The sequence below is a fragment of the Dipodomys ordii genome, unplaced genomic scaffold (genome assembly GCF_000151885.1).
Source record: "Dipodomys ordii isolate 6190 unplaced genomic scaffold, Dord_2.0 Scaffold133, whole genome shotgun sequence".
NCBI classification, from domain to species: Eukaryota; Metazoa; Chordata; class Mammalia; order Rodentia; family Heteromyidae; genus Dipodomys; species Dipodomys ordii.
In genome coordinates, this window is record NW_012267349.1 from 2,326,438 (window position 1) to 2,339,577 (window position 13,140).

General features: G+C 37.9%; 1 protein-coding gene across 2 annotated transcripts in view; it reads left to right on the forward strand.

The window, feature by feature from the left end:
* Nucleotides 1–13,140, forward strand: part of Mgat5 (mannosyl (alpha-1,6-)-glycoprotein beta-1,6-N-acetyl-glucosaminyltransferase) — a 372,666-nt gene that overhangs the window by 139 nt on the left and 359,387 nt on the right. The window lies entirely within an intron of this gene.

The window sequence follows — 13,140 nt, forward strand, 5'->3', positions numbered from 1 at the left end:
AGGGATGTGAAGGGTAAACAAAGGAGGAGGCTGCAATGCTTGGTAAGAAATGTACGCATTATCCTGCCCATGCAATTGTAACCCCTCTGTACAGTATGCTCACAAATAAAATAAAATTTAAAAACAAAACTATTTCTATAATAAAGACTGTGTCTTTCAATGTAAACTAAAAAAAAAAATTTCCAGGAGATATCAACACTGATCAAGATAGGATCACAGGTTACTGAGAACAAAACTTGGCTACCAGCATGATCAAACTGACAGATTTTTAAAGTAAATGAAAATGGGCAGTAGTGGCTCATGCCTATAATCCTGGATACTCAGGAGGCTGAGATTTGAATATTGAGGTTTAGATCTAGCCTGAGAAGACAAATCCAAAAGACTCTTATCTCCAGTTAGCCAGCAAAAAGCCAGAGTGTGGTTCAAGTGGTAGAGTACCATCCTTAAGCAAAAAACTAAGCAAGACCTTAAGTTCAACCTCCAACACACACACACACACACACACACACACACACACACACACGATAAATCACTAAATACAGGAGGTATAAAACCTTATCTCAGCTAATTCCCAAATGAGAAACCTTTGTTCTCTTAAATAATCCAGACATGGAAAGTCAACACAAAGCAGAAAAGTGTTGTTATAACACAAAATCCTTATTACATGGGCATGTTCTTACATGGAAGGTAGGAACAATGTTCTATCACCTCATTCAGACCCAGAGAAACATAGGTTGCTTGCTTTCACCCATTTGTGGTAGCTAGAATGTGCCTATATGTCTACAAGTAAACATCCTAGGTAGTAGCAATGGGTTACAAATGAACTAACTGAAGTGTAAGAGATTCTAGGGAGAGTGCAAATAGTGTAAATCTTTAAAAAGACTAAGACCAAGCCCAACAAAGTAAGTACCAGGAAATGGGTACCTGTAAGAGCAGAAGGTGAGGCCAAGGAAAGGAGGGGGGGTAGAAGAATGAAATGGGGAGGAGGGGAGAATGAAGGCAAAAATTCATGGTATATACCACAGAATTGAGAAATATTATAAGGGAAGGGGTGGGTTGAAGAGGGGTGAAGTTGTTGAAGTGATGACATGGATCCAGATGCATTGTACGCATGAACTGATTTGTTAAAAAGCAAAAATAAGTAAATTCATACATATATATGAATGTACAAACATACATCCATACATAGATATATATATATATATACCCTAAAGTATGTATGCAAGGGAAAGGGTGGGTTGGGAGGAGTGGGTGACAATGTTGGAAGGGGTGGCATTGATCAAAATGCATTGTATTCATACACTGTATTGGCAAATGGCAGCTGCTTTGGACAAGTAAAGATAATAAAATATTCAGAAAGGAAAAGGAACAAGCAAGACTTCAGGAAAGGCTATGGAAATGACTTACACTGTGGATCCAGGAAATTTCCTTGACATGCGTGTCTACACAGAGCCCCGATTTACACTGATATGGGCTAAGTGAGGAAAACAGGGAGCAGAGCCAACAGCCTAAATACATCTGAATCTTGGAATGCCGAGAAAGTCATAAAGCCAAGGCAAAGATTGAGTATGATTGTCAAAATATATGCTATCGAGATGTGGGAAATTCAGAGCATTATCTGAGCCTACTCAAGGGAATGGAGACACTGAGGGGATTTTCAGATTCTTGTCTGATTCAGAGGTTATTCCAGCCTTCAACAATGCTAATTTGATTTGCTTCTAGTTTCTAGCCCAGTAATGTTTTTCTAGAGCAGAAGATTTCTTGAATGATTACACAAATGTACGCTAGCTGCAGATAAGGGGCCACCACTATGCCCGCAAGGATGTTCAAGGTCAACTCAGTCAAGAATGGCACTGTGGAGACATGAGTCATGTCTGAGAACAGGGCAGCAGGAACTCTCCATGTTTTGAAATCATGCAAAAGACTCATTCTTTTCCTACCACGGATGTAAATTTCCACTCATAGTCTTAAATGTTAGAATAAATATCATCCTCTTGCACTCTCCCCACCTTGATAAACAACACGGAATACAGATCTCTGAATACTCAAGGCAGGAGTATCCTTAGAAAAATTAACTCTAAATTGATTTGAATAAAGTCATCATCTACTTTGTTACGTTTTCAAGCCTTTCCTCCAGGGACAAGAAGGTTTTAAGCAAATAGATTGTTGCTACTATTGTTACTGTGTAATAATCAGTTACACAAATAAATGGTTACTATTGTAGATGTAATTAAATGGAGAATGTTGATGGGGAGAGATTATCCTGGATATTCTGAGTGAGCCTGGAGTTGAAGTTTACTCAATCACTCAGATGGCTTTCAGAGCTTCTGGCCATGACCTGGTATAAGAAATAGATTTTTCTGGCACAGCCCATATGGAAAATCTATATAGCTAGATCATCACTTTGTAGTGGAAATAGTCTCAGCAAGGCTTGCTACCACTCACTTATCAGCCTGATGTCACCAAACCACACTGAACCTGAGTTTGGGAGACATGTGCACAAGCAGCTCTCAGTATACAATTACTATACTTGCACAACAGCACAATTAAGAAACTGCTGAAACAGTTATGCAAGGTACAGACTTTAGAGCCTCTTTCTAAATTGCAGGTCTTGAAAATCAGGGGAAAGAGTTGACTTGCTTATTCTCTGTAGAACGCTAAGGTGTTTTGTAGCCTGTTTCAGCAAACACAGTGCATCATAAACTCATCTGCTGTTGATGATGTTCCAAGAAAGGTGGTTCCTCTATTTTATATTACTGCCTTTGAATTTTTTTCTGTGGTTCAGGAAAAGTTTACTTCATCCAAATGGTATTTTCTTAAGAAGCAGTTTTTATAAGCACTAAGAAAGAAAGTTTGATACATCATAAAGTATGTGTATATGTGTTTAAATTCACATAACTTTGGGTGTTTTGAACAATTGAATGAACATTGGTAGTTATCTAGTGAGACTTAAAGTCATTGTGCAGATGAGATAATTACCCTAAAAACCAGTGACAATGTGTGTTTCTTTTTACACAGCTTAGGTTAGCTGCTCTTACCTGGTCTTATTCTTCTGTCTGTGGAGATGCTGGAACTTCACTCTAGGACAAACTGAATAAACTTTGCTCGCTACATCCTCATCATCTTATAGAGTCACTAATGGAAGCCTCCTTTGTCATCTAGGGAAAGCAAAGCACAAGACCAAGACCAGAATCCAAGAGTGAAGAATATGCCTGGGAGGGGGAAGAGGTAGAGGCAGCCTGTGATGGGCTGAATGGCGTGCCTGAAGGATGCCCACATTCTAATCTCTGGAATCTGTAAATACTACATTGGAGGAAATAAATAGGACTTCATAGATAAGATTAAATTAAAAATCTTGATGTAGAGAGATTATACTAGATACTGTAACCACAGGAGTACACAGAAGTGTGATGTTAAGAGTTAGAGGTACTATACCTGAACATTGAAGCAGAGGGAAAAGGGAGGTGTGAGCCAAGGACTGAGGACAGGCTCCAGAAAACAGACCAAAGCAAGGAAATAATTTCCTCAAGAAGTACACTCATTGGACTTCATACTTCTGACCCCCAGGACAGCAAAAGAATAAATGTATGAAGTTTTAAGCCACTAAATTTGTGTTAATTTGTTACAACATCAGAAAACTCACATAGATTTGTTTTTATATTGTGGGGTGCTGGGGTAACAAATGTGGAAGTGACTTTAGAAGTTTAAGCAGCATAATAGCAAAGCCTGAATTGCCTTGAATGGACTTAGTGGAATGATGAATGTTAAGACATTGCTGATGAGGACTCAGGAGGGAATAAGGAACAAATACACCAGTACACCAGTACAAAGTAAAAGAAAAGGGGCTGGGAAGGTGGCTCAGTGGTAGAGTGCTGCCTTGCATGCTTGAGGCCTTGGGTTCTATTCCTCAGCACTACATAAGCAGAAAAAAAAAAGCATGGTAGAGTGCTAGCCTTGAGCTGAAGAGCTGAGGGACAGCGCCCAGACCCAGAGTTCAGGCCCCACGACTGACCCCCCACCAAAAAAAAGAAAGTAAAAAAAAAGGTGTCCTTGTCATACAGTAGCATAAAGTCTAGAAGAATTTGTCTTCTATGTTTATGTAGAAAGAAGAACTTGTCAGCAGTGTACTTGAATACTTACTTCAGAGTTTCAAGCACAGTGTTGTAGGTACAACTTAGTTTATTATTTATTTTATAGAATAAATATAAGAAAAAAGAGATTTAACTGAGGAAATTACAGCTCAAATAAAGGAACAAGGATTTAATGAGCTTGGAAATTATCAGCTTATCCAGATTTTGGAAAAAGAGAAGATCAGGATATTTGCTGTCAAGAAATTGTGCTCTGGAAAGAAAGCCAAGAATGTGGCTGGAAAATCTTTTGCTAGAACCTAGAAAGAAACAAAATGTCACAGCATCCTGTCACATAGAGAGCCTTCAGCCATCTCTTAAGATGATCCATGAAAGCTCTGTGGAGGAGACTCCAATGTAGTATGTACCCCTATAAACATGCATGGAAAATCTACACACTTTTTGTAGATGTTGAGCTAGAAACATTGCCATCATAGACAGAAAGGGGGAGAAATTAGACAAAAAATTTTTTCAGAATAAAAAATACAGATGGATAATAAATATATATTATTTTTATTTTCATTGTATTGTGAAAGTGATGTGCAGAGGGGTTACAGTTATATAAGTAAGGAAATGAGCACAATTGTCAAATAGTGTTATCCCCCTTATTTTCTCCCACTTTCCCTCCCCCAAATTGTTCCTTGCCAACATAGTATCGAATGAGTATCACTGTTGCATTGGTTCACCCTTTGTCCTTCCTCTCACTATTTCTGTGATTCCTCTTCCCTTCCCCAAATAAGATATACTTATACACAAGATAAAGAGTACTGAAATAAAAAACAGTGACAACACTCGGTAAACAAAAAAAAATCTTTCTTTTATCTGTATCTTGGAGTTCATTTCAATTATTAATATTTTATTTGGTCATATGTACATAGCTATTGAGCTATTATGATCTTTTGCTAGGACTAACCTAGACATATATTAATTATTACAAATGAAGGAAACCATGAAGCTTATATTTCTTTGGGTCTGGCTTACTTCGCTTAATATGATTTTTTCCAAGTCTTTCCATTTCCTTATGAATGGGGCAATGTCATTCTTTCTGATGGAAGCACAGAATTCCATTGTGTACATAGACACAATGGAATATTCTTGATCTATTCATCTACTGAGGGGCATCTGGGCTGATTCCATATCTTAACTGTGGTAAATAATGCTGCAATGAACATAGTTGTGCTGGTAGCTTTAGTATGGCCTTGTTTGTGGTCATTTGGGTAAATGCTCAGAAGTGGGATTTCTGGGTCATAGGGGAGCTCTATGTTTGATCTTTTAAGGAACCTCCATACTGCTTTCCAGAGTGGTTATGCTAGTTTACATTCCCACTAGGTAGTAGCATTTCCTTTTGACCACATTCTCACCAGCATCTGTTATTATTATTTTTCCAACAGTGGCCATTCTCACCAGGGTGAGGTGTAATCTCACTGTCATTTTGATTTGCATTTCTTTTATGGCCAGAGATGTAGAACATTTCTTTGTGTATCTATTGGCCATTCTTATTTCCCTTCAGAGAAGTCTCTCTTTAAGTCTTTAGCTCACTTATTAATATGGTGGTTGCTTCTTTGAGGATTTATTTTGGGGGGATAACTCTTTGAGCTTTAAGTTATTTTAGATATGAGGCCTTTGAGGATACAAAAATTAAAAGATGTTGTGGGCTTCCAAAATTATGCAGTCAGAAAACAAGCTACTTAGATGAAAATATATAATGGTCCTCATTAAAAACGAGCTATGATTTAGAGGATGGAGCATCAGTTTAAGAGTAGAGCTGAGAGCCACAGAGGATTAATCCTGGGCTGTGAATGAAGTTGAGACTGGCACGATTTTTTCTTTCTACCATCTCCATTTTGCAGAATAGGGATGTCTATAACCATTAGCCCTTGTCTGTCTCACTACTGTATTTTAGAATTAGATGCTTTGCTTTCTTGTTTCAAAGGTTCATAGAATGGCTCATACTTGGAGTCTTACAGCTTCTGGATGTAGATGATTCAGATGTAGCAATTTGGGACTTTTGAACTGATAATATCCAGAGAGGATTTGGACTTGGAGTTGGTGCTGTGATAAGAGACTTTGGGGGACTTGGGGCAAAGGTAGATGTATGTTGTTCTGAAATGGATGCAACTCTCTGGAGTTCAGAGGGAAGACAATACTGAACTGAATAATGATTTAAAATAAAAAAAGCAGATACTGGAATGATATACTCAAGAGCCAAGAAGGACCACAGTCTCTAGAAGCTAGAAGAGGCAAAGGATAAATTTTTCCTATGGTCTCCAGAAGGAATTATCTTGGCTGATACATTGATTTCTAAGCTTGAATTCACTCTAGATGTCTGACCTCCAGAACTGTGAATTAATGCATCTGCATCATCTTAAAATTACACCTGAGGTAATTTTTTATAACAGCAAGTAAACAGTAAATAAAATTAATAAAATCTTCTGTAGAAACAAAACTGCTCTCCTCTCTTAAGTATTATGATTATTATAAAACATATGCTACTATTATCACATATAATTTGTAATATTTGACATTCTCAGTTGTGATTTAGCCTCCTTTGGACCAAGTTGTCTTCTAAAAGAATTATGTGTATGTGTGTGTGTGTGTGTGCGCGTGCACGCGCACGTGTGCGTACATGCTTGCATGCACATGTGGTACTAGGTTTTAAACCCAGAACCTCAAACTTGGATTACTTTACTCAGCTGGTGCTCTTCCACTTGAACCACTCCTAAAGGCCTATATTTTACTTATTTTGAAACAGAGTCTCAGGCACTTTTCTTCCTATGCTGGGTTTGAACCTCCAGATATCAGCCTCCTGATTAGCTAGAATTATAGGCGTCAGCCACCAGCACATAGCTTAAGGAAGTAGCTTGACTTTAAAACTTATAGTGAATAATAGAATTTAAACACAGAATTGTCCCTTATGAATAATTTATAAACATTTTAAAAATTAAAAATGATATAGGATAGAACATAATTTTAATGTGAGCTTTAGGAGTCACCAAAGAGACTTTTGCATTTATAAGTACTCTATTAAGTGAATGAGTTAGATTCAAGTATTTGAAAGTATATGTTATTTTTAGAAGTTTAGAAAAGGTGAAAGGAAATGGGAGGTTGTGTGTTTCTAAACAAAGATCTATAGAAATAATAAGTTCTGATGTTTTACAGCATTGAGGGGGAGAGAGAGCCATAGTAACATTTATATATTTTATGAAGAACTAGAAGAGAGGAACTTCAAAGTTCCAAACACAAAGAATTGATAAGGAAAGAGGAATGTTAATTACCCTGATTTGATTGGTACATATTGTATACATGTATTGAAATGTCACAATCTATCTCATAAGTATGTATATCTATTTTATGCTCATAAAAGCCATTTGTTTTAATATGTAAGCAGTGAAATACTAATTAGTTTGATTTGATGGTTATATATATGCATACCAACTTTTCGTGTCACCCTATAAAATTGTACAATTAAAACAATCATCAAAAATGAAATATATATTAAAGATAAGCACTTATTCTTCTTTGCTAGTGAGAATCCAGGGAGACTACATTATTGAGATTTAAACATCACGAAAAGAGGTCTGCCTGCTTATGGTGTAAGGTGCTCAGCAGCAGCTGGACTATTCAATCAAAAGGAAAAAAAGGATTTTTTAAAAAATGTATCATTATAAATTATATAAATGCATTTGGATCCTGTTCAAAGTTCTCACAAAACACAGCATAAGAACATAGGCCATTTTGAGATTTCTTCTGATGGCTGGAAGAAAGACACATAGTTTATATCAGGGATGTCATTTTGGGTTCTTCCTCCAGAATTATGTTATCATTCAGAAATGTTTTAGACCATAGATGTTAAAAAGTGAATCAGCAATACTGTAACACAGTTGAATTTGTTTCCCTCTGCTAATAAGCAGCCTGAAGGTACACAGTTGCTGAGTATGACTCTTCAAAGATCCCAGCTCTTTTCATCTTTCTGAACTGCATCATCCAAGTGGCTTTTTAGTTTAGGTTTAAACTGTAGATTTGAATAAGGGTGACTGTGGCTCCAGGCTTCATGACTTTATTCAAAGGCATGATGTCCAGGGTATCCATGGTAAGAATCTAGCTCCTTAAATCCCTCTTAAAAAGAAACCAAGAGTGAGAGACATAACTCAGTGATAGAGAACTTAACCCCCTAGACTCTATCTAAGTTTGATCCCTAGCACTCCCAGTAAATAAACAGCAAGCAAACATTCACAGTAAGCATAAAAACACATCAATACACAGTCTCTTTCTCAGAATTCCTCCTCCTATTTTCCCTTCAATCTCATTGGCCAAAACTGAGTCTCATGCTCCTCCCCTACCTCCCAGCACTAGTGGACTTAGGAGCTGAGAAAGCAAGCATCCGACTGTTGGGTCTATAGACTAATGTAGCTGCAAGAGAAAATAGACTGGGAATGGCTTTTGGAAGGTTGTATAATGGTGCCTGCTGCAAGTATCCATTCACTCCTTCACTCAAAGGGCTGGAGCTTTGTCAGAGTGTGTAGGAACCAAGGTTTGGCCTCCAGAGAGAAGCTAATACAGTGTTCCTGAAACACACTGCCATTCCCCCCATCTTAAGGAAATGATATTGGAACACATAACTAGGTCACACTTGAAAAAAAGTCTATTAAATCATTGCCCTAAATTCCTGGATTCCTTTATCTACATAATACCAATGTACTTGTGGCATCTCACTTTCATTTAATTTTTTTTTTCACATAGATCTTCAAAGCTCAATCACTAGAACCAAGCCATCCAATTTGAATCCCACTTGGACTATTTATAGGCCACATGCCAGAATGGTTGAACTTCTCTGTGCTTTGATTTCATCTTTTGTAAAAGGGATGACAGTACATATCTCCTAAGTTTATTATTAGGCTTCAATAACTTAATGTAGGAAAGTACTTTAAATAGTGCTTGGCTGTGAGATCTGCATGTGTGCCAGCTAACACTATTATTTACACCAGCCCCCATGAGTCTAGATTTTAGCAGCCAACTGAGCAGATGATTAACACTACACCCAACTGCTCAAGTGAGCACATCGAGTCTAAAAGCTTTGGAAACTCCTCCATATCAATAATTTTAGCCTGATCTAAAGCTGGTTTTCTTTCCTTGATCTGGCATTCTCAGCATCAGTCTCCATATGTATTTTTGAGTTTTGCTTTTTGCAAATTAACACGATCTCCCAACACCTGCAATGGGTAAGTCTTTTTCCTTTGAAATTTCTCTCCTCAATCCGCTTTAGGCATGCTGGGGTCTGACTCTGTAGGGAGAGAAAGAAAGTGAAGGTTTGGTATGAAGTGTGAGGTTTCAGGGCAACATATACAATCCAGATCATTGCAGGATCTCAGTGAAGATAGCAGGAGCCTCTTTGTTGCCTTCCTTTATTAAGCGAAGCCATTGTAATGTTTGGGGCATATGGAGTACATTAACTCATTTGAATTCTCGCATGAATCTCCATTCAGTCCTCAAAATTCTATTCTATTCTAATCAATGATTTCAAGTAAGAGTTTTAAAGCTGTGAACATGGGTGACTTTGTCAGTCAGTAAGTCACTAGAGCAAAGTTTCCTTTTTGGTTTCACAAATCTTGGATGCCAGCTGCTAAAGTCAGGTGGTTGTTGTTAGTTGTGTGTGTGTGTGTGTGTGTGTGTGTGTGTATGTGTGTATGTATGTATATGTGTGTATTGTGTGTTAATTTCAGAAGTCAAAAAATTCCTGTTTTATATGTACTTTGGCCTGAGAACTTTAGACTAAGTTCATTGTTCTCTTTCTTTAATCAACCTCATAAAAAACACCCATCTTATTCTCATAGTTCTTTTATTCCTTAGCTATATCTTGGTTTTCCTAATACTTGATGGATACTTACATTCTCAATGCATACAGTTTATACTTTAATAAACTTGCATGAACATTACCACTAATCTATATTCCCAGTCCAGAATTTAATCACACCTATAAACTCATTGTTTTCCATCCACAGCCCTAATCAAACTAGATAGTCCAAACTTGATAACCTTTTGTTTCCTTGAGACATTATATCTCTTGATTCTAATTTGGATTTTGTATTGCTGTAGCTATCTTAACTACAAACAGAAACTTGCTCTGACTAATTTAAGAAGAAAGGTTTCTTTTTTTTTTTTTTGGTCAGTCGTGGGACTTGAACTCTGGGCCTGGGCGCTGTCCCTCAGCTCTTCAGCTCAAGGTTTTCTGGTGGTTTATTAGAGATAGGAGTCTCACGATCTTTCCTGCCCGGTCTGGCTTTGAACCGCGATCCTCAGATCTCAGCCTCCTGAGTAGCTAGGATTATAGGGGTGAGACACAGGCACTTGGTCAAGAAAGGTTTCTTTAAAGAAAAAGTGGGGAGTCAGGCTCAGAAGCAAGGATCTGGAAATAACTGCTAAAAGCATGCCATTGAACAGATAGGGTAAAGATACTTCCCATATTTCCCACTATTTTTTGGACATCACTGTTCACATCAGTAAATCCTGGGCCAATCTCCAGATTCTAGTGCTGCTCTAAAATGTGGGCAGCCACCTTAGAGGTTTTGGCCTCCACCAACATTACATAGTGCATAAGTCCTCCAACCTTTAAAGACTGGTCAGGTCTTGGCAGAAAAAAAAGTCACTTGTTTATTTCACAGAAACCTAAACCAAGACTGACCCACAGGGGGCCTAGTTTTATCAAGTTTACAAACATAACTGTACAACTGTCACAATTTTCATACAGTTCAAACAGGTGAGTAAATGTGGTATGGATAATACCTTAAATATCTTCTTTAATATTTCAGATATTTGATAGAGTAGTTTCTGTCTTGATCTTCATTTCTTCTTGGCTGGCTGGAGTGGGCAGCATAGTGTAGAAGAAGATTCTGGGCTTTGTTGTCAGGTAGATTTTGGATTCAATTCTGGTTCTGAACTTTATCAATCAATAGTGCTTGTTGAAGGATGTACAATATTTAACTTTTCCAAGACTTAGCTTCTGTATTTCTAAAAGAGGTATATATAGTAAGATCTGCCTCATGGATTGGTACAAAAATCAATAGAATTCCCAGAGATAAGCAGGGATACAATGGACTTGATTGTGTTGACAGACATGTGTTTTTTCTGTACTTAAAATTGGGCAATTTTCTAACATGTGGTACCTGGGACAATTACACAGACAGACATGGAGCAAACAGGCTTAGTAATACTAGAAGACACTGACATAATCCAAACATTCTTTTTTTCATCTAGCACTTATTGTTCACAAGTGATGGAAACACAACAAAGGAATCTCACTTCACCCATGTACATGAGCTTGGCCATCAGCTGCTCATGCATAAATATGCGACGCTGTTAGTATTAAGATAACACTGTATTATTTTCTTCCTATGTTTGTAGTGAATTCTCATTTGAGAAGACATGGTAAGATGGTTGACTTCATCCAAGTGAACATCTTTCTATCTACAAGGCAGTGTCTTCTCACAATAGTATAATACACTAAAATCTTTACTCTGAGAAAAAATTTGTCATAGTATCAATTTCCTCAAAGGCATGAAAGTATATATTATTTATATAAATGAGCAGAATATACAATGTATAAAATGTATATCTGTGGATACATGTGAATTTATACCCGTATACTTTGTTTCTATACATACACACATACTTTGTTTAAAAAATCCCTGAATAGCTGGACACTGGTGGCTTACATCTTAATCCTAGCTACTCAGGAGGCTGAGACCACAGTTTGAAGCCAGCCTGGGCAGGAAAGTCTGTGACACTGTTATCTCCAATTAACCACCAGAAAGCCAGAAGTGGAGCTGTGGCTCAAGTGGTAGAGTGCCAGCCTTGAGCAAAAAAAAAAAAAAGCTAAGCGATAGAGCCCAGGCCCTGAGTTTAAACCCTAGTATCTGAACAACAACAACAACAGCAATCCTGAAATAACTATCTGTAACCTCCTCTATAGCAGTGGATCCATACAGTTTAAATGATTGGTGCCGTTCAGTAATCTTTAGGCCACCAGTCTGTAAAGTTAGTAACCATCCGTGGGAACTTGGCTTCAAAGTGAATTTATTATGATTAAAATTTGTTATGATCCATATCCAGCACAGAAAGTCCTGGCCACCAGATGTCACCATTCTTCTATTTCCCTCCTGGTGCTGGAGCAGAGAATGAGATTTTCTTCTAAGGGACTGAGAGAAATAGGAGCTTCTAAACATTCCGGATGGGGGTGTTCCACAAGAAGTCTTTTCTTATAAAGAGTAATGTTACACCCTTGCAGATTTCCTTGTGGCTCCTGAGCATCACCTAGATGGGTTCTGACAGCAGAGGATCCAATTGGCTGATATTTGGGAACTCATTTGGTCAGGAGATGTTCCAGCTATTACCTCCAGGTTGAGGCTAAAGATAAGACTGATTCCAGGTGCTTAGGTCCCTGGGACCCTAATGTCCTACTAAGGTCCTGGAATTAGGAGACTGCCTGGAGCCATGGTCCTACAACTCACAAAATGAGGAAGAAAAACTACATTATTTATGACATTTACAAGTTCTATTACCTTCAGTTTTTAAATTGCTCTGCTAGAGAGGGTGGGCAGCAGGGTGGGGTAATTTTAGTCCAAGAATGAAGACTTCAGGGATGTCAGTGAAATGAAGGTAGTACAATACTGCATGTAGTAAGGTCAGAGATATTTGAACATCAGCCCCGTGGCTACAGGACTTGGAATTTGTTGGAGTTACACACTTTGTCGTTTACACTTCCAGATAATTCACCAGCCCACTCTCTCTCCACAGCAGACACTACTTAACAACGGATCCATAATACTTAGCAAAGCAAATGTATGGCATTCTCTCCTGAGAATTGATTGGATTTAATATTTCATGCCAGTCAGTGTACTTTGTGGTGCTTCTAGGACATGGGATGTGTCTTCTTCTTCTTCTTCTTCTTCTTCTTCTTCTTCTTCTTCTTCTTCTTCTTCTTCTTCTTCTTCTTCTTCTTCTTCTCCTCCTCCTCCTC